We start from the raw sequence: 22,964 nt of genomic DNA on the forward strand, positions 1-22,964 counted from the left end.
TTGGTAAAAGTTGTTGTTGTTAAGTGCCGCCGAGTTGGTTCCGTCCCATAGTGACTCTGTACTGGGTTTCCGAGGCTATACATCTTTATGGGAGCAGACAACCTCATTTTTCTCCCACGGAGTGGCTGGTAGTTTCGAACTGCTGACCTTAAGGTTTGCATCCCGATTCATAACCACTACGCTACCAGAACTCCTTAAAAGATGTGGTAATGGTATTTTATGACTGAAAGGGGAACTTGTCCAGCCCACAAGCATTCTATCATCTAATTATCTACTGCATATCTCACTGTTTCCTGTGGATTTTTAAAAAAAATCTTACTTGGTATTTCTACTTACCAGATTGCTATCATGTGAAACACTAGCTCCTTAAGTCCCTGTTGGATATTTCTTCTGCCCTCTTGCCCTCTCTAAGGAACTCTGGTAGTGTAGTGGTTACGAATCGGGCTGTGAACTTCAAGGTCAGCAGTTCGAAACTACCAGCTGCTCCGCGGGAGCAAGATGAGGCTTTCTGCTCCCGTAAAGATTTACAGCCTCGGAAACCCTGTACAGGGTCGCTATGAGTCGGAACGGACTCCACGGCACATAACAACAACAACCCTCTCTACTTCTACACCTGAAAAAGAATTATACTAAGGATTCCAAACTCCCATAACTGCTCTCTGACACAGGAGCGGAAGATACCTATGACGTCAGATATCAGTGGTTCTCTTGGACCGACAGCATCGACATCACCTGGGAACATAATAGTAATTTAGATGTAATTCCATCCACACCTACTCAATTTGAAAGCCTGGGAGTGAAGCCCACAAATCTGTGTTTTAATAAGTCCTTCAAGAGGTTTTGGTGCATGATAAAGTTTGAGAACCAATGCATAGAGGAAAAGTGGGTCAGGTGACTGTTTGGGACACGTGACTCCTGTGCTGGCTCAGCTGTGAACATGAAAATTAGAGACATTTGCCACTTGATCACCCTGCCTTTTGTCCAGAGCTCAGGGATGTTGGGCCTGCTGTGTTGGGAAGATAATTTCCATGTGGATTCTGTGCTGATCAGCTGTGAGATTTTGGGGAGTCACTTAACCTCTATGGATTTCATTGTAGATCGTTAGCCCCCTGTGAATAGAAGAGTTTTTCTAGGGGAGAAATGAGGTAGCATATTTGAAAATAAGCTCTTTGCAGCACGATTTTCAACTTGTTTTCAGTAGCCACAGATAGGCCTGGTTATGCTCACAGGCTGAACAGACTCCCAAGACATCCCAGCTGTAACTTTCCCCATTCTTCTGCCAGTGAGGAAACGTTGACAAGTTCTGAGTCAGACTTACAGTGGGTCGAAGAGATGCTTCTATTCACCACTCCTTATGCCAGGCCAGCTCACTGTCTTGCAGTTTCTCCAGTAATACCTCTCTCATTCTGTTCTTTTGTCTGTGAGCTTTCTGTCTTATCCACTGGGAGTGGACTCCTCATCTTTCCTACCAACAATAATGTCACCCTGTCATGATTCCTTTTATTCCATGCCACCAACATTCCTTTCCTAGAGTACAAGCAACCACTTGGGAACTTTGCTTTATTAATTATTGTATTTTTACTGAGGCAGAGGGTAGTCCCCGGTTGAGAGCATGGATGGGGTACCCAGACTGCCTGCGTTCCAGTGTAGCTTACCAGCTGGATGAGTTTCAACAAATTATTTAGACTCCTGTCCTGCAGTTTCCCTACCTGTAAAATGGAGTAAAAAGAAGGTAGTCTCTCCCTCATGGGATTTTGTGAAGATAGTGTTACTGATATATACAAAGTACTTAGAATAGGAGCTCAGGGTCAGTGGTTCAAACTCACCAGCTGCTCCTTGGAAACCCTATATAGGGTCATTATGAGTCAGAACTGACTCCACAGCACTTAACAACAACAGGATAGGATCTGGGACATAGTGCTATGTGCTTGTTTTTACAGTTAGCATCCTAGATTCGTTACTGGTGTTGTATTACAGCATGGCTAACAGCCCCCATTTAAACTAGGTATTCGCTAAGTCCTTTCAGCCTCATTTCACCCTGCTCTCCCAACCTCACCCTATGGAAAAATAATATATAAACTTCTTACAGAAAACCTGCAAAGGTTAAAATAACCCAAGGACATCAGAACAAGTAGGATAAAGACTTGGCTAAAAAACACCAGCCCCTCTGCACAAACCGGATAAGGGTTTATTAGTGAGTTTACTCCCACTTACAGAATAAGGGTCTGCTGGAATCTTCCACCCCATGTGACAAGACAAGTCTGTTTGTTTTAACTGCTCTGTGTTTCTTGTATCCCCCTGCTTGCTTCAAGGTCAGAGTGATTTGGGCTTGAGCGGACACTCTGGCTGCTGACAATAAATTTTGCTCTTTAAGATTTTTGAGTTAAGTCCTTTCTGACCCACACTGCCGCAACAGTTGGATCCATCAGTTCCTACTCACTGCGGTGATGTCCTGTACAGCAGAAGGAGACACTGACCCTGCACCAACCTCACAATTGTTGTAGCCACTGTGTCAGCCCATCTCGTTGGGGGTCTTCCTCTTTTATGCTGAACCTCGACTTTACCAAGCATGATGTCCTTTTCAAGAAGCTGGTCCTTCCTGGTAACATGTCCAGAATGTGAGATAAAATGTCACCATTCTCCCTTCTTAATTTAACATTCTGTTAAAATTCCAAGACAGATTTGTTCATTCTTCCAGTTTGTTGTTATTGTTAAGTGCCGTCTAGTCAGTTCTGACTCAGAGCGACCCTGGTATAGTCAATATTCTTCACCAACACCATAATTCAAGGGAATGAATTTTTCTTTAGGAGTCCTGATGTGGTGCTATAGGATAAGCCCTGGACTACAGGTTGGTTGGAACCACAAGGTCGGTGGTTTAAACTCACCTGCCACTCCTTGAAAACCTTATACAGGGTCACTGTGAGTTGGAACTGAGTTTATGGCACTTAACAACATTTAACAACAACAAATCTTCTATGGTCTTCCCTATTTGTTCTCCAACTTTCATGCATATGAGGTAATTGACAATGTCATATCTTGGGTCTGGTGCACCTTAGCCCTCAAAGTGACATCTCTGCTTTTTAAGATTTTAAAGAGATCTTTGATAGCATATCTGGCCAATGTAAAACATTATTTAATTTCTTGGCTGCTGCTTTCATCAGCATTGATTGTGGCTCCAAGTAAAATGAAAGAAATCCTTGATAACTTCAGTCTTTCTCCATTTATCTTGATGTACTGATCTGATTGGTCAGGAGTCTTGGTGTGGCACTGTAGGATAAGCATTGGACAAGGTTGGTTTGAACTGCAAGGTCAGCTGTACCTCTTATACAGCATCGCTGTGAGTCGAAATCTACTCGATTGCACTTAGCAACAGCAACGTAGTGATCAAATTGTGAAAAATTTTCTTTTCTTTATGTTGAGGTGTAAGGCATGCTGAAGGCTTTAATCTCCTCTTCACTTTCAGCTAACAAAAGAATGTTGTTAAAATCCCCAACTGCTCCATCTCTCCACGTCATTGTCTCTGCCTCCATCTCAGACATCACTAGCTTCTCTGGGTAGGGTCCCGCTCTCTGCTCTTCTCCCTTGATGGTCCCAGGGACCTCTGCTCCTAAGCTGCAAAGTTAATCACTCCCCTCCTTGCTATAAAACGTCTACCTTTACATTTCCAACCCTCACAATCAGTTCTGATAACAATTATTCATCATTATATCACAAGAGACCTATCCGCATTTTAATTCATCGGCCCTGCCCAGACAGATGGGATACTACTCAGGGGAGATTCTACCTTCCTTGATGCCCTCTGGATCTAGGTTCCTTCTTGAAAGCTTGTTGATGATGCATGGAAGGAATTGTAACCATGGCAATGAAACAATATAGGATAGGATGAATGTAAAACTAATTTTCTCCCATGTAAACTATCACATAATTCACAATAAAACATTAAAAAAAAAGAAGGTTGTTAAGGAGTCTTCTTCCAATCCTGATGTCATGCTCTTCTTCATATAGTCCAGTTTCTCAGACTATTTGCTCAGCATACCAAATGAATAAGTATTGTCAAAGAAAATAATAGTGACATATACCTTTCCTCTGGTAGCGTAATGGTTACGAATCGGGCTGCGAACCGCAAGGTCAGCAGTTCGAAACTACCAGCTGTTCCGCCGGAGAAAGATGAGGCGTTCTGCTCCCATAAAGATTTACAGCCTCGGAAACCCTGTACAGGGTCGCTATGGGTCAGAATTGACTCGATGGCACTTAACAACTTAACAACAACAATTTTAGATTAAGGAGTGTCCCCTCATTCTGTTTGAAGAAGGTCTGTGTTCAGGTTCCACATGAGCACAATTAAGTGCTCTGGATTTCCCATTCTTCACAATGTTATCCATAATTTGCTATCCACATAGTCAAATGCCTTTGCATAGTCAATAAAACGCTAGTAAACATTTTTCTTATACTCTTGGCTTTTAGCCAAGATCCACCTGCCAACAACAATGATCTCTCTCATTTCTTGTCCTCTATTGAATCAGCTTGCGTTTCTGGCATCTCCTTAATAATATAGTGCTGCAACTGTTTTTAAATTATCATCAGCAAAATTGTACTTGCATTTGATATGAATGGTATTGTTTAATAATTCCCATTTTCTGCTGAGTCACCTTTCTTTGTAGTGGGCACAAATAAGAACCTCTTTCAGTTGGTTGGCCAAGTAGCTGTCTTACGCATTCCTTGTCATAGACACAATCTTAATGGTTCCTCTGTTGATCATTGTTGTTTTTGCCAATGCCTTCAGTGCAGCTTGGACTTTTTTCAACACCATCTGTCCTCTGTCCTCAATCATACGCTACCTCCTTTCTGAAGTGGTTGAAGACTTTTTTTTTTTTTTTTTTGTACAGTAGAATTCACAGAATCACTTGATATCCTAATATGATTAAAATACGTTGTCACACTTATTCCTTATTTACTCACTTCTGTTCTTTATTAAGAAACCTGGTAGTTAACCTTAGCAGGTTAACCTTCCCCCTTACAGCGCTCCCTTTGCCTTAGCTCTTAGTCTTAAGTAGCTATTATTTCCACTTCTTGGTTAGAATTGCAGACCCATCAGGGAATTGGACCGTGGGATCTTTTAGTTCAGACCCCAGATCCATCCAGCTTAGGAGAGTTTCCCCTGTCCTGTTGGCCCTACTTTATTAATTGTGGTTCCTGGTGACTCGAGCTCCTGTCTCCTCCTCCCCACCACTTCTCTTTGTCACTACACACCCTGTTCTGTCTCTGAGTCATTTCTGTACTGCACATTTGTAAGAGATGTTCATGGATGTACCAGGTCTTGTAGCACGGATCTTCAGCTCTCTCTGACTGCCTTTCACTTTCTCGAATGTCCTGTGCTTTTTCCCATCTTTGTCCTCATGGTTCAGATGCAAGTTCAGGCTGAAGCTGAAGGAAATGAAAACAAATCCAGGTGACTCAAATTAATGACCTTGACTATATCCCACCTGAATTTAGAGACCATCTCAAGAGCAGATCTGATGCATTAGACACTAATGACCAAAGACCAGAAGAATGGTGGGATGGCATCAAGAACATCATATATACAGAAAGCCAAAGGTTATTAAAAAGATAGGAAAGAAAGAAAAGACCAAAATGCATGTCAGACAGAATCTGGAACCTGCTCTTAAATGCAGAGAAATGACAGTGATTAGAAGAAATGATGAAGTAAAAGAAATGAACTGCAAAATTCAAAGGGCAGCTTGAGAAAACAAAGTGTTAATAATGAAATATGCAAAGACCAGGAATTGGAGAACGAAAAGAGAAGAACATACTCAGCACAAGTTTAAATAACTGAAGGGAAATTTCAAGCCTCAATATTTACTTAATTCAGTATTTATTCAACCTGTATGTTGGGCAAATAATCTGAGAAACTGATTATATGAAGAAGAACATGGCATCAGGATTGGAAGAAGACTCATTAACTGAGATATGCAGATGATACAACCTTGCTTGCTGGAAGAGAGGAGGACTTAATAAAATACTTACTGATGAAGCTCAAAGACTATACCCTTCTACAGTCTTCAGTATGAATAACAAAAATTCTCACAACTGAACCAATAAATATCGTAGTGGTTACGAATCGGGCTGCGAACCGCAAGGTCAGCAGTTCGAAACTACCAGCTGTTCCGTGGGAGAAAGATAAGGCTTTCTGCTCCCCTAAAGATTTACAGCATTGGAAACCCTGCACAGGGTCGCTATGAGTCGGAACCGACTGCACGGCACACAACAACAACAACAAGTAGAGAAAAGATTGAAGTTGTCAAAGACTTCATTTTGCTTGTATCGACAATGAACACTTAATGGAAACAGCAGGCAAGAAATCAAATGATGTATTGCATTAGGCAAATCTGGTGCAGTTCACTCAAACCATGGTATTTTCAGTCTCTCACGCTTGTGAAAATTACACAATGTGTAAGGAAAATCAGAGAAGAATCAATGCATTTGAACTATGGTGTTGGAGAAGAATACTGAAAGTTTCATGCACTGCAAATCTGTCTTGGAAGAAATACAGTCAGAATGCTCCTTAGAAGTAAGGATGCTGTGACTTTGTCTCTCATACTTTGGACATGTTGTCAGGAGGAGAGATATCATGCTTGCTAGAGTGGAGAGTCTGTGAAAAGGAGGACGATCCCCATGGGGCGGACTGGCATAGTGGCAGCACCGATGAGTTCAAAAATTAATAAATTATGAGGATGGTGCGGGACCGGGCCATCTGTTGTGCATAGGGTTGTTTTAAGTCAGAACAGCCTCGATGACACCTAACAACACCAACAGTGTTTCTTATACAATAGCCAGCTGCTGTTGTACAGATTCTCACAGAGAAATCGAGCCTTCCAGATTTGTTTATCATGGAGCCAGGCCATAAGAACAAGACGCAGGAATCAGAACTACTTGTCTTCCACAGGGAAAGTCGTGTTCCCTATCAGGATCCAACTGGTAGCCATGTGCCACAGAAGTCAGCATCAATCAGGGAAGGCCCAGACCATGGACCACAACGGGAGCTGGCTTCAGCCTGTCTGTCTTGAAGAGTAGCATTTGCTGCAGCAAGAGTTTATGGGTAGGCTAGGCAGGGCTGCTCTGGTAGCGTAGTGGTTACGAATCAGGCTGTGAACCACAAGGTCAGCAGTTCAAAACTACCAGCTGTTCCGCGGGAGAAAGATGAGGCTTTCTGTAAAGATTTACAGCCTCGGAAACCCTGTACAGGGTCGCTATGAGTCGGAACCGACTCCACGGCACATAACAACAACAACAACAGGCAGGCTGCATTACCAAGGGATATTCTCTTCTACCTAAAGCCAACTGATTGTGGATGTTAACCGCATACACAAAATACTTTCCCAGCAACACTTAGATTTAAGCAACAAAAAAGTTTCTGTTGAGTCTACCCCCACTCATGGGGGCCCCATGTGTGTTGAGTAGAAGTGTGATTCATGGGGTTTTCAATGGCTGGGTTCGTTAGTAGATTTCCCAGCCTATCTATCACTTCTAAATTAGTGTTTAATTAAGTAACTAAAGTCTTGCCAAGTTGATATATAAAACTAATCCTTATAGCAAAAGAAATCAGTGAAATTATTATACAAATTGCCTTAAATGTACTGAAATTACAGTGTTTTAACCACAAAAGATGTCATTCCAAAGCATCTATTCTGTTTCGTTAGAGACAAATTATTTACAAATGATTTGTATTAATCTTTTGACTCCAGATGAAGGAAACCTTACTTGAGCTGATTAAACAAATCTCAAAACGTATTGTAATGAAAGATTAAGGGGACAAAATGACTTCTGGAATGACCTGGCCCAGATGCTCAAATGATGATGTCTGTCCTGTTCTCCCTGTTTCAGCTCCAGTCTCCAAGGCCAGCTTTTGTCCCAGGCAGACTCTTCCCAAGTGATAGAAAAGACAGCCCCCTAAAACTACCATGTAGAAGAGAATGCATCTTTCCACATCATTCTAGAAAAGTCTAGAAAAGACTGACTCTCAATGGACTGACTTGTGTGTGAGCCTGAGTCTGGGTCACATGTCATACTCTGGAGCTGGATTGCGGTCAGCCCCATCTCTGCTGTATGAACTGAGAGTGCCTGACTCAAGGGAAATTAGTATGGAGTTACCAGAAGAAGAAGGAATGGATGCTGGGCGGGCAAGAGAAACAAGTTTTGTTGTTGTTTTCAAGTGCCGTCAAGTTGATTCCAACTCATAGCGATCCTGTATAGAGTTTCCAAGAAGCGGCTGGTGAGTTTGAACCACCAATCTTGTGGTTAGCAGTCCAGTGCTTATCTTTCAGCGTCACAGCAGGGTTCCACCCACAATACACCACCACGCAGGGAAGGATTCCAGCTCAGCAGTTAAATCTTATTTGTGCAACCAGTTGAATGGAACACCAGGGCATTTGTCTCCTCTTGATTAGAATGCCCAGTTTTCCTTGTGCCTCTATACTTCACCTTATCCCTCTAGCAATTTCTCTTTTAAATCCCTGTTCCGTTTGGGGGTTTGTTTTGTTATCTTTTATGATTCTGGCTTCACCTCTCCACTGGGAATGAATTTTTAACTTGTCTCCTGTGCTGGGGTAAGTAGCAGTAATGGAGATGTCAGGTAAGCACTGGACTGATAACTGCAAGGTTGGCATTCAAATCCATCAGCTGTTCTGTGGAGAAAGATAAGACTGTCTGCTCCTGTCAATATTTACAGTCCCAGAAACCCCATACAGGGTCACTATGAGTCCTTAGTTTTTTTAATGTGTTTTTTGTTGTTGTTGTTCCAACTGGGCTACTGTCATCACTTAGACCTCTCTAGATGAGATTTTAGGATGCCTTATATTTATATGGTAGGGTGGAGCGTCAGAGAAAAAGAGGAAGACCCTCAGTGAGATGGACTGGCCAAGTGGCAGCATCGATGGACTCAAGCGTGGCAACGGTAGTGAGGTTGGCCCAGGATCGGGCAGTGTTTCGTTCTGCTGTGCATGAGTCGGTACCAACTCGATGGTACCTAACAACAACAACAACAACAACATACTTATATGGACTCCTGGTGTAGTGCTGTAAGATCAGTCCTGGACTTCGAATCATAAGATTGGTGGTTCAAACCCACCAGCTGCTCCTCGGAAACCCTATACAGGATCACTATGAGTCAAAACTGACTCGATGGCACTTAATATCAATAACAACAACAACATACCTTATATATGGAGTCCCAGTGTGGCACTGCTGGTTAATGCACTGGACTGCAAAGTTGGTGGTTCAAGCTCACCAGCCGCTCCTCAGAAACCCTATACAGGATCACTGTGAGTTGGAACCAACTTGATGGCACTTGACAACAACAACAACCTCATTCTATTCCCAAGCAGATGGCTCTAAGCAATTGGCCCTAAATGGACATTTAACAACTTGTGGAATAAGATGCAGAAATATAGATTTCTCTCCCTTCTCTGAGTTTCCCAGGAACCAAGAACTTTTGTATGTGAAGTTGCTAAATATCAGAAAAGGGAAGGTCAGAAGTTGGATTTTTTCTCAGCACACTTGACCTCTTTTGGTTCCCCCCAAACTCTGTCTCCACAAGTCTAAACTCTTCTAGAGCTCAAGCCCTGGTTATTCTTTCTGGTTTTGTTCTGCTTTCAGAATTCAGGTATCCTGTTTTAGGTCCAAAATTGCCTACTTCCAGTTTACTCATGCATTCCTCCTCACTCCCTCCCTGTGCTTGTTTGATCAGCCCCTACTCAGGATCCAATTGGAATTGATTATTCTTCAGCCTGCCTCTTAGAATATCTAGACACATGGACATCCAAAAAGAAAGTGGTGTCCGTTGTTAAAATGTCCACAGATAGCTGGGAGTTCTCATAAATCTCATCACTGCCTGCAGGCAGGGGCTCTGAGCCTTTCATGTATACACACTAACGTCATCTCACAGGAGTCCTGGTGCAGTGCTGTGGGTTGATGCACTGGGCCACAAGGTCCGTTTGAACTGCAAAGTTGGCAGTTCAAGCTCACCAGCTGCTCCTTGGAAACCCTGTACAGGGTCGCTATGAATCGGAACTGACTTGATGGCACTTCACAAAAGCACAACAGCATCAACAACAATATCATCTCCCAGTATCCTGAGCCCTGCCTCTACACTGTTTCTGCCTCTCTCTTCCCTTTGTCTGTCTTCAAACATATAGATCCAAGATGGTTCCAGGTTCCTAGAAGTTATTTGACACAGATGGGAGAGTACATAACAGATAATGTTTCATGTCTCCATAGGAACTGCCTGTGTTAAATGACCAGAACCAACAGAGCCTTTATTCTCATCCCCACAAAGAGGAAACTTGACCTTCACCCCAGATCCTCACTCAGGATCCTTTCATCCCACCTGAAGACTTTATTGTTCTTCAGGACCAAGATTCTGTGGTCTTCCAGTTACCCCTTCTCCCCATGGACAGGTGTCCTTCCTATAGCAATGGTGCCTTCTTGGGAAAGAGACCCATCTCTGATGTATTTATTTCTATCATTTTGCCTTTGTGGTTTTTCTGGATGTTCACAATCACCTGAATTTGGTTAAGAGAGGCAAGGAGTGGGGAGATAGACCACTTCTTTAACTCTGGAGTCCTGGAGAGGTTGTCTGCCCTACTTTGCCCACCATAGTCCTTGTAGGACTTCCCCAGAGAGATAGTATAAATGCCAGGTAACTGGGTTACTTAGAAATTTTCTAAGGTAACCATTTTGAGGGTCTCAGGCCTTGTTTTAGCTCCTTTTCCTGTTGGCATGCAGGATGGGCCTGGGTTGCTCCTTGTCATTTATTTCCTGGTGTTGGCTGCAGGGAAGGGTTGGGAGAAAAGCCATTAGGAAGGCCGGGAGCTTCTGCAAGTGTGTATTAGTGAGCCTTTTATACCGGAAATCTGGATGTATGCCATCACCTTGGAGAACGGTTTGGCAGCTTGTACTGAAACTGGAAATGCACAAGGTGCCACCCAGTATCTGCACTCCTGGATTCCTCCCGGGGAAACTCTCCCACATATGTACAAAGAGACATGTACAGGGCTTTCAAAGCAGCATTGTTACACTGGGAGATTATCTAAATGTCTATAAATAATCGAATGGACAAATAACACTTGGCTTAATATGATGAGAGTAGATTTAATTAAACTAAGGAGCCCCAGCTGCACAACATTTAAAACACTCAGTTACTAAGCAAAAGATCAGTGGTTTGAGGTTAATCAACTAATCACTTAATTATTAATATGACAGCAGAAAAAAAAAAAAAAGAAATTGATGAGCTCAAGAAGCTTCAGTGGTAGAGGGTGTATATCAAAAACATGATGTTGGGTGGAAAATGGCTAATTACAGAGTGATCTTTACAGTATATATTTACAGACTTTTAAAAAACATAAAAGTGATAGATATAAGAGGGTGAGTCAAAAATTATCTACACGCTGCCTGCAGAATTAGTTTTAAACAACTTTCTGAAAAGATAAATATATCAGTTTTTTATATAATGTCCTTGCTCTTTAATACACTTTGCCCATCTGTTAAAAAGCTTGCATATTCCTTTACTAAAAAATGTTTTAGGTTGAGCTGCAAGCCATGAATGTACCACTGTCTTCCTTCTTCACCAGAGGTGAATCTTCATCCTCAAAGGGCTGCTTTCAGGAAACTAAACAGGTGAAAGCAAGATCAGAACTATAGGGAGGATGATTTAACCCCACAAAATAAAGTTTTTGCAGAGTGTCAGCCGTGTGGGCAGAGGTGGGCAGATATGAATTGTCATGCAAGATCACAACGCCCTGGGATAACAGTCTTCTGCATTTAATCTGAAGTTTAGGCTTCAGCTCTTCAGTGAGCATCTCACTGTAAAGAGCACTGTTGATTGTTGAACCTTTTTCTAATAGTGTTCCAATACTGGCCCTTGAGAATCCCAGAAAACTTGAAGCATTCATTTTCTAGCTGATGGTTGACTTTTGAACTTTTTCTTGGTTGGCAATTAAGGATGTTTCTATTCCATACGCTGCCATTTACTCTCAGGGGTTCATAGTGATGAATACACATCTCATCACCAGTAACAATTTTTTTTAAAGAAATGTTTACATTTCTTTGATTTATCCATCTAAATTTTGTTTGCAGATGTCCAAACATTTCTATTTGTGCTCTTTCATGAGTTGTTTTGGTCCCCATCTCACTGCAAAATTTTCAAAACCCAAGTCTGTTGTGGATTATTTCATAGGCAGAGCCATGGCTGATTTACAAATGATTTGCCACATAATTCACTGTCACTTGTCTATTCGACAGAATCATTTCACATGCACTCTCAGTGTTGTCATCAGCCATGATGGGCATTGTAATATAACCAGAGTGCAGAAAATATTTGACTAACCTTCGTATTATAACAACAACAAAGGAGTAGCTGTTTAGGATAATAGTACAATCAAATACCTCATGGGATTTGGTTCCTTTGTTTGGAGGTTTAGGGTCATGGTTTCATGGGACATCCCAGTTAATTGGCTTAATAACAAGTTTAGTGCTTCTGTTCTACCTCCTTGTTCATTGTGTAGTGCCTGAGGTCTTGAAAGCTTGCAGATAGCGAAACAAGGTACAATTATTCTGTATTCACCTGGAGCAACCGGAGAAGGAAAGTCTGGAAAAGGAGGAGAAAATGGAATGTGTGGCTAATTGCTTCCATGAACAACTGCCTCCTTTACCATGAGACCAGAAGAACCAGATGGTGCTTGACTACCATTATTGCCAAAGATTCTACAGAAGAATCTTGATCAAAGTTGGGGGAAATGCAAAACAGAATTTCTAATTTTCATGGAATCCAGATTTTCTGACATTTTTGACCTAAAGTAATCTTTAAACCTGAAACCAAATAATATTCCTTGAAGGCTTCTTAAAACTTTACAGTAGCTTAGTTTAACTGGTAAAGGATGGCATTGTGGAGTGGCCTTGTTCTCTGCCTGTCTTCTCTGTTTGTGCTGACACTTCCCAGCTTTCACCAGCCGTGGGTCTGCTGCCTCCTTAAGCTCGAACACCATGCGTTCAATTAAGTTGTAGAGTTCTGATGGAGAGATATTTGAAGTTGATGTGGAAATTGCCAAACAATCTGTGACTATCAAGACCATGTTGTAAGATTTGGAAATGGATGATGGAGGAGATGATGACCCAGTTCCTTCACCAAATGTTAATGCAGCAATATTAAACACGGTCATTCAGTGGGGCACCCATCACAAGGATGCCCCTCCACCTCCTGAGGATGATGAGAACAAAGAAAAGAGAACAGACATATCCCTGTTTGGGACCAAGAATTCCTGAAAGTTGACTAGGGAACACTTTTTTAAAAAAATGTTTTTTATTATGAATTGAGTGTTAGTTTACATGGGGACATCATCCTATTGTATTCATTTCATTGCAATGATTACAACTCTCTGCATACTTCATCATTCAACCGCATTTGCTTCTAGTCACTCTGGTTTTTTTGATTTGCATGTTCACCAAAACACTCAGGAATATACAATCATTCAAACAGCCAAAAGGCACACCCTGCAAACTTGTCCCCCGGCTGCCAGCAAACATCCTCTCTCCCTCCATGAGTCTAGAGTCCTCTAGCTGCTCCATTTCTCCATGTCTTCATCTCTGCCTCCATCTCTGGTGTTGCCACTTCTCTGGGTAGGGTCCCACACTCTGCTCCCGCTTTTCTTCCTTCATGGTCCCAGGGTCCTCCGTTCCTGGACCCTGGAACCACTCACCCCTTTCTGCTACAAAACTTCTACCTTTACAGTTGCAACAATCACAAGTAGTCATGATAACAATTACTCACTATTGAATCATGAGAGTCTTGTCCCCATCTCCTTTCACCAGACCTGTTTAGATAGGATGAAAACCACTCAATGGAGATTCTACCTTCCCCCGCACACTCTGAATCTAAACTCCCTCTTGAACACTTGTAAACCAGTCACTTTGTGCCTTTGCAACCATTTTAATTAACCAGTGTCCAAGTTGCCCATCCCTATCAACCTTGTATACAGAGGAGATGGGAATGATCCTTGCTGTAAAGATTCTTTCCCTCTTGGTTGGTATTTTAAGCTACTACATCCATAAAATTTCATCAGATTGTAGAGATTTACACTTGTTTTCTTAAAAAAAAAATAAGAATAATAACTTTTTTCCCCCCTCCCTTCCTTCCTCTAGTCAGGTTCTGAATATCTAGCCATTGAAGCTAGGTCCAATGGGCACTATCTGCAAGTTTGGGTGCCTTGTACATATCCCTTTACTTCATATCAACTGGACGCTTCACTGTCAGCTGTAGCCCTCCATAGCCATGTCCTTGTCCAGGGGCTCAGGAGTCCCCAGGTCTCACCGTACTTCAGGCCAACCAGCTCTCACCATACTCCAGGTCAATGAGGGTCTGTGTAACTTGGTTGGACTCAACCCACTTCTTCATTGCTACTTTCTCCCACTTCCACTCACCAGTAGACCAGTGTGGTTGCCAGCAAGCTTACATGCCTGCTCGTGTATTCCCTTTGAGTTTCAGTCTTGGGAGGGGGCAGGGAACACTTTTTGAACTTATTCTGGCTGCAAACTACTTAGACATCAAAGATTTGTTTAATCTTATTTACAAGACTGTTGCCAATATGACCAAGGGGAAAACTCCTGAAGAGATTCGTAAGACCTTCAGTATCAGAAATGACTTTACTGAAGAGGAGGAAGTCCAGGTACACAAAGAGAACCAGTGGTGTGAAGAGAAGTGAAATTTGTGCCCGACACTGTACCACTGTAGGGATTATTCCAAATACTAATTGTGCTGCTCTGTTTCATAATTGCTAATCTTAGACAAAGAGTAGAGAAATGCAGCAGCAAATCAATTGTACTGGAAGAATATTGTCTTCACTGCATGTGTACTACAGATTGTAGAACCTATTGCTGAGTTTCCCCCAGTGTGATCAAAAGTTTGTTTTATCTTTGCTCTGAATAAAACTCAACTGTGGGTTCGCTATATAAAGTGATTTTAAAAAAAATGGCATTGTGTCTTTTAAGGTGTGCCTGTATGGGATCAAATTGACAATACCAACTCAAAAGATTAGCTAAGAAATTTAGGGGACAGTGAGTTTCTGTTCATGGGGGAGAAACAATTCAGGAAAGGTAGGTAAGGGTGACTAAAGAACTGGAGGAAATGTGATCAGTGTTACTGAATTGTGTATTTAGAAACTATTTAGTTGGTTTATATTCTGCGCCATACACATGTATTCTCAGCAACAACAACAAAAATAAAATAATTATAAACACACTCAAAGGGATACTGAACAATGTCTGTGGACTCAAGTGTGGAGTAAATGTCAAAAATGTAGGCAGGAAAAAATACACTAAATTCCAAGATAATGTTGTTTCTGATAAGAAGGGAAGAAATTCAGCAGGTGGACAGAAACTTAAAAATTAAGTATCTTGCATAATGAGCAAAGTCATATTTGCTATATTTTTAAGTTCCTAAACTCAAAAATCTTTAATCCAAATAACAAAGAAATGCTGAATGTAACTTTAATATCTTGACTGTTGACTTACCTTTTAATTGTTGGTAACTGAAAACCCAATTCAAATAGGCTTAAGCCAAGAGGAGATTGTTTTGGCTTTCAGATCTGAGAAGCCCTATGTTATTTCTGTTTTAGGGCTTTCTCTCTTTGCTGTGTGTGCCTTCAAGTTGACTTGAACAGTCAATTCAGGCAGCCTGGCTCCTCAAAGTGGCCCCAGAAGCTATGGACCTGCATTCTCACAGGGTCAAAATCAGTCAAACAGGGGACAAGATAGTCTCTTCAGCAGATTGTTGTTGTTGTTAAGTGCCTTCAAGACGATTCCGACCCATAGCGACCCTGTATAGAGTTTCCAAGGAGCGACTGGTGAGCTTGAACCACTAACCTTGCAATTCAAATGACTTTGAAGTCTGGTGCATTAACCCACAGCACCACAACAGGCTGGCAAAACTGGAAATCTACATGCAAAAGAATGAAATAAGACCTTTATCTCTCACCATATATAAAAACTAACTCAGCATGAATTAAAGACCTAAATGTAAATCCCGGAACTATAAAGGTCATCAATGAAAAAAATAAGGACAAATTTAAGGGCTCGAATACAGGACAGAGTCCAAGTTCTATTTCATGGATCCACTTTTTCATCACTGTCTCCCTGCCCAATTAGGTAACACCAAACTGGAAAATCTAGTCTCCTCTAAAGTTGGTATTGTTCATACCTAAGCTCTCATCTCTTTGCTCTAGAGCCTGCTCTTGAATTTCTCTCCTCCAGCACCCTGGCAATGAGGAATCCCAGTTCTGCAACCTCTGCAGCCTTTCATCAAAGGCTTTGCGCACAGCTGTGAAGGAGAAATCAAAAATTAAGGGGTTGATGCAAGCATTGAGCACTCTAAGCAGTACCGCACTTGCATGCCAACTCTGACTTTGTCCTTGGAAGAATCCCACCACGTGAGACACATTGTAAATCCCAACACAGAAGAGGAAATTGGTGAGAGTCACAGCAGCCAGCCCCACGGCTCTCTAGCGCATCCGAGCTCCCACTTGAGGCTTGGAAAGCATGATGGTCACAAAGCACCAGTAGCAGAAGATGGTCCCTCCCATGGGGATGAAGAAGAGGTCCAGGCAGAGCTCCAGCCTCACAGTGAGCCCCATGTCCACTTGCTGCTGGGTAAAACTCTCATAGCAGACTGGAAGATCTGTAGTATGACTTACAGTTTTGTCAGTTGGTAAATATTGGACAATGATCACGATGCTACAGTGTCCAAAGGACAAGACCCAGGAGATCACAGCAGCAACCGCTCCATATACCGGCTGGCAGGTGGCCTTATACTGCATGGGGAAAGCTACACTTCTGTAGTGCTCAATGCTGATGTCCACCAGGAGCCATGTGCTGCAGTAGATGTTACTGTAGAAGCTGTAGCCAGTGAGTGCAGAGTATGTCACCAAGGGGCCAGAAGAAGTCGTTTTCCGCTTCAACCATCTTGAAAGGCAGCAGCAGTAGCAGGAGGAGGAGGTCCACCAGCGTCAGGCTGAGGAGGAGGATGTGGGTAGGTGCCGGGTGAGGTTGATGGACCTGTCCTACAAAGGCCCACAGGGCCAGAAGGTTGGCAGGGACACGAACGAGAAAGGATACTATGTAGACAAAAAGAAGTCCTAGGCTCCGGGGACTAATGGTCATCTTTCCTGAGGAGACAAAGATGGGGTCAGAATCCTCTTTGATCATGGGTTTCCTAATGCCAGATCATAGTGAATCCATTCTCAGCTACATTGCAGCTTTGCATTACCAAGTGATTATTCCTAACCCTTCAAACTCACTACTGTTTGGCTTCCTGTGTTTGGCACCTTGTGTCACGAACAAGGTGTTTTCCTACAAAATTCTGTCATTAGCACCCTTTTTATACCCATTTCAACCTTACCAGAGAAAAAATTTACTTCCATAAGAATTTGATGTTCCATAAGCTCCCATAAGAAAAGCTCTTGAGTCTCTAAGACCTCATGAGAAAAGGCAATTCAGGAGGACAATGAAGTCTTATTCTGTCTTGTTCTGCACTGTATCCTTAATATTTAGAATTATGCCTGGCACATAGTAGGTGCTCAACAAATATCTGTTGATCGTTAAATAGATATATGAACAGAGGGGAAGGAAATCATAAAGTTTACCATAAAGGGCAGTAAATTCTGTCTCAGAGTTTCCCCAAGTCCAAAGTCTACTCTTTTTAGCCTAGCTATGGGGTTTTTCTTGATCTCTGTCTCTCTTCTTTTTTCTTTTTTCTCCCTAAGATTCTCAGCTTCACATCTGACAATGGGAATTTGGTTAAGCTTGAGAAAAAAGTTGGTCCAACCCAAGGTTGGTTCAGGACGTTCGGCTTCTGGATTCCGGGCTGAATCTTCCAAAGAAAAGCTGTAGGTTTGGGTGGGATAATGGACGGGGCCTGGGGACCCAGATTGAAACCCCAGCTATGCTTCATATCAGTTGTGTGACTCTGGGAAAACCATTTTAACCCCTGTACACATCAGTACCCTCTGATTTTATTTCCATTTGGACAACATAGAATGAATGATTTCACCAGGGCCACCACAGTTCCTAATAGGCTACCTGCAAATCCAAACTTTCTTGTCCATTAAAGAAAGCACAAAGGCATGAGATTTATGACAGTCAAGAGCGTTACCTTAAATTTCCTTTACTTTATCATTAAACTGTAGTCCTTTACAATAAAACTTGAGTCCTTAATCTATTTCTGGTAACATATTGCTGGTGACCCATCTATGTATCTCATTCCCACATTTGAGAATCTCAGAAGTAGAGGACCAGGGAGATTCCCTACCTAATTGGGGCTGAGCTATCTTCTGTTCTCTTCAGATTCTCTCTCCCACGTTAACACCATCTCTCCATCAACTTTTCCTGACTTCGTATCCATTTCTCTAACCTTTTTACTTTTCTCTTTGAGGAGAAAGCCCCATGTTCTTCTCCCTTCTCATAAGACCTCATCCTGACCCTCCCTAAAGTTATAATCCCAGAAGCCTCTTCTCTGAGTATAAGCAAATTGAGTGCCTTGCCTTTTCCTGAACAGACGATGACTTTTCAGTATATGTCAGGTTGCAGAAGCAGGCAGAAACCTTGGCGAATTGATCACTTCATTATCTTACACAGCTTTTATACCTGGAAGCGTTGTGTAGTCAAAAAGAGGAAGATAAGTTGTTGAGCCTTTTCTGAGACAGCCAGACCCTCTTGATCTCCCACAAAACTGTATCCTCAACAAACTTAATATATCTCTCTCAGAATCCTAATCACAACTGTGCTTTCAGACTTCTTCCTACTTTTGCATTATGAGTCATCATTATGTTTCTTTTCCAGAGGCAATTATTCTAGACAATTTTCTACATGCATCAGCTTCTTTCTCCCTCTGTTCTTTCTTCATCTGCTCCTTCCCCATCTTTCCTCCTGAGGTCCCTGACCAGGTCAATTTCCTGTTCTCGTTCCAAGGGGCTCCAGCTAAAGTTGATTAATATTTTAAGTAATGGTTGACCTCCTCTGGACCATTAGGTCCTTTCTTATAAATGATGACCACTGGGCAGATCTTGCAGAAAAGTTCTTGGTGTCCAGAAGGGAGTCAGGAAGAGCTAGGGTCTGAGTCTGCCTCTCCACTGATTCCTTTTCTCAGTGAGCTGTGCCTTGCCTATGCCATCCTCTCTTCTCATTGTAATTCTCTAACCAATCTACATCACTTCATTATCACCCGTGGTGCCTTTGAAGCAGATATATGACTTTGTCTTTCCTCAGGGAATGTGTATCTGTCTTAGGTAATGGCCACCTTAGCAACAGAGACTCATTCTTTCCTCTTGACTCTCAGAAGAAGTAATCCTTAGCCAAGTTCCTCCCCCCCCCCACCCCCCCACCCCCCAGGAAGGATTATTTGTCATTTAGCTCTTTACTCACTGGTCCCAAATTTTCACCCTCGTACCCAAGTGGTCTCTCTGCATTCCTTCCAGCTGGCCCTCCCTATCTTTCATGATGCTTGTCTTAAAATCAACACTCAAGAAGTGGTTTTTGATGTTCAGTGCAAATGAAAAGAAGGCAACATAATTATCTTTTCGCTTCTATCAAGTTAATTTGTGACAGCTTACTATCTGTATCTGATTGAACCACAGAAACTTACTAGACAGGCAAGTATTACCAGATAGGACTGCTCTCATAATCCTAAATACTTGGCAAAGATATCCTCTTTTTCTCATCCCCAACCATGCAGAGATGATTCCCAGGCCAGGAAAGAGCTATAGAATCCTTTCTTCTAGAGGTGCTTGGGTAATTGCTAATACCTCAGGAGTCTCTCAGTGGGCTCCATTCATCTCTTTGGCGAGTCCTCCCACCTCTCATCTGCTACAGGTGACTGTAGGTAAGACTGGCTCTTCAGGAAGTGGTTTTTATGAGGTGTTTCCATAGCAAAACTCCCAGCGCAGTCCCTGGCACCTAATAGGCACGCAAATACTAGTGGAATGAAAAGATGCAAGTTGGATATGCTTGTAAAGTCTTGTTAGCTGATAATTCAAGCAGCGATTGCTGACTTTCCACAGAGGTCAGAACCTACTTTTTGCTCTTTTATCTCCATTCTATCATCCAAGTCATGGGTATTAGGTCATTTTTGGTATTGGGGTCTGTGATAGTTAGGTTGTGTGTCAATGTGAGTGGACATGGATTTTCAGTAGTTTAGCATTTAACATGGAGTAATCCTTCATGATGGGATCTACTATGATGTCATCACTTCCTTCATGTGATCTGATGTGATCAGCCTTAATCTGATGTACTTATCCTATGTGTTTCCCCATGATGTGATCTTATGCGATCAGTCTTGATCTCATGCACTTATCCCATGTGTTGTAAATCTTCCCTTCTGTGATGTTAATTCGCCATTCCTCTGTCAGTTCATTGTACCATGGTGGTTTGTGTGTTGCTGTGAAACTGAACACTATACCACCAGCATTTTAAATACCAGAAGGGTCACCAATGGTGAACAGGTTTCAATAGATCTTCCAAAGTAACGTAACTAGGAAGAAGAAGACACAGACCACTTCTTAATGGTTAACCACTAAAAACTTGATGAGTTTATGAGTTGTCTGATATAGTGCTGAAAGATGAGCCCTTCAGGCTGGAAGATACTCAAAATATGACTGGGGAAGAGCGTCTCCTCTAAGTATAACTGACTTTAATAACAGGAATGGAGTAAAGCTTTTGGAAACTTTATTTGCTGATGGGCATAACTCAAATGAGAAGAAACAGCTGCGAAAATTCATTAATAATTGAATGTGAAATGTACAAGTTATGAATCTAGGAAAATTGGATGTTGTCAAAATGAAATGGAATGCATAAACATTGATAGCCTAGGAACTGTTGTTGTTATTTGGTGTATTTGTATTAGTTACAACTCACAGTGACATTGTATAAGGTTTCCAAGGAGTGACTGATGGGCTTGAACCACCATCCTTTTGGTTAGAAGTCCAGTGCTTATTTTATTCTGCACAACCACACCAGGACTCCTAGGCATGAATGAGCTAAAATAAACCAGAATTGGCCATTTAAAATCAGACAGTTGTATGGTTTACTAAGCCTGGAATGACCATCTGAGGAGAAATGGCATCACATACATCATCAAAAAGAACATTTCAAGATCTATCTTGAAGTACAATGCTGTTTGTGATAGGATAGTATCCATTTGCCTACATGGAAGACTAATTAATACTACTATTATTCAAATTTACACACCGACCACTAAAGTCAGTGATGATGAACTCTGCGGTGTGAAACTGATCAAACATGCAATCAAGATGCATTGCTAATTACTGGTGATTGGAATGCAAAAGTTGGAAGCAAAGAGGAAGGCTTGGTAATTGGACAATATAATCTTGGTGATAGAAACAATGCTGGAAATCACATGATGGAATTTTGCAAGACCAATGACTTATTCATCACAAATAGCTTTTTTAACTAGCATAAGAGGTGACTATATACATGGAATACATAAATATCAAATTGATGATATTTGTGGGAAGAGAGTGGAGAAGTAAATATCATCAGCTAAGACAAGGTTGGAGCAGACTGTGGAACAGACCATCAATCGCTCATATGAAAGTTCAGGCTGAAGCTGAAGAAAATTAAAACAAGTCAATGAGAGCCAAAATATGACCTTAAGTATATCCCACCTGAATTTAGAGACCATCTCAAGAACAGATTTGATTATGCATTAGACGCTAATGACCAAAGAGTAGAAGAGTGTGGGATAACATCAAGAACATCATACAGAAGAAAGCAAAAGATCATTAAAAAGACAGGAAAGAATAAAAAACCAACTGGATGTCAGAAGAGACTCTGAGACTTGCTTTTTAAATACTGAATGGCTAAAGCAAATGGTAGAAATGATGAAGTAAAATAGCTGAACAGAAAATTTTGGAGGGCAGCTTCGGAAGACAAAATCAATTATTATAATGTAATGTGCAAAGACCTGGAGTTAGAAAGCCAGAAGGGAAGAACATGCTCAGCAGTTCTCAAGCAGAAAGAACTGAAGAAAAAATTCAAGCCTCGGGTTGCAATATTGAAGAATTCTATGGGCACAAGAACACAGGAAGCATCAAAAGAAGAGGGAAGGAATACATAGAGTCACTGTACATAAAAGAATTGGTCAATGTTCGATAATTTCAAGAAGTTGCATAGGATCAAACACTGATGGTACTGAAGGAGGAAGTCCAAGCTGCACTGAAGGTATTGGCGAAAAAACCCCACAAAAACAAAAAAAAACAAGACTCCAGGAATTGATGGAATATAAATTGAAATCTTTCAACAAATGAATGCATTCATTGCTGGAGACACTCACTTGTCTATGCCAAGAAATTTGGAAGATAGCTATCTGGCCAACTGATTGGAAGAGATCCATATTTGTGGCCGTTCCAAAGAAAGGTGACCTAACAGAATGTGGAAATTATCATTAATATAACATGCAAGTACAACTTTGTTAAAGATAATTCAAAAATGGTTGCAGCAGTACATCAAAAGGGAACTGTCAGAAAATCAAGCCAGATTCAGAAAAGGACATGAATGAGGGATATCATTGTTGATGTCAGAAGGATCTTGACTGAAAGCAGAGAGTGCCAGAAAGAAGTTTACTTGTGCATTATTAACTATGCAAAGGCATTTGATTGTGTGGATCAAAACAAACTAGGGTAAACTGTGATGAATGGGAATTCCAGAACACTTAATTGTATGTACATAGACCAGGAGACAATCATTAGAACAGAGCAATAGGATACTGAATGGTTTAAAATCAGGAAATGTATGTTTCAGGATTTTATCCTTTTACTGTACTTATTCTATCTGTGTGCTGAGAAAATAATCCAAGAAGATGGATTATATGATGGAAATTTTGGCATCAGGATCGAAGGGAATCTCATTAA

At 41.6% G+C, this 22,964-nt stretch overlaps 2 pseudogenes; one reads left to right on the plus strand and one right to left on the minus strand.

Moving 5' to 3' along the window:
* Positions 1–13,035: 13,035 nt before the first annotated feature.
* LOC102829985 lies at positions 13,036–14,750 on the plus strand (annotated as a pseudogene).
* Positions 14,751–16,211: 1,461 nt separating this feature from the next.
* On the minus strand, positions 16,212–17,202 carry LOC102827163 (annotated as a pseudogene).
* Positions 17,203–22,964: the final 5,762 nt, after the last annotated feature.

Source organism: Chrysochloris asiatica, unplaced genomic scaffold, assembly GCF_000296735.1.
Source record: "Chrysochloris asiatica unplaced genomic scaffold, ChrAsi1.0 scaffold00104, whole genome shotgun sequence".
NCBI lineage: Eukaryota > Metazoa > Chordata > Mammalia > Afrosoricida > Chrysochloridae > Chrysochloris > Chrysochloris asiatica.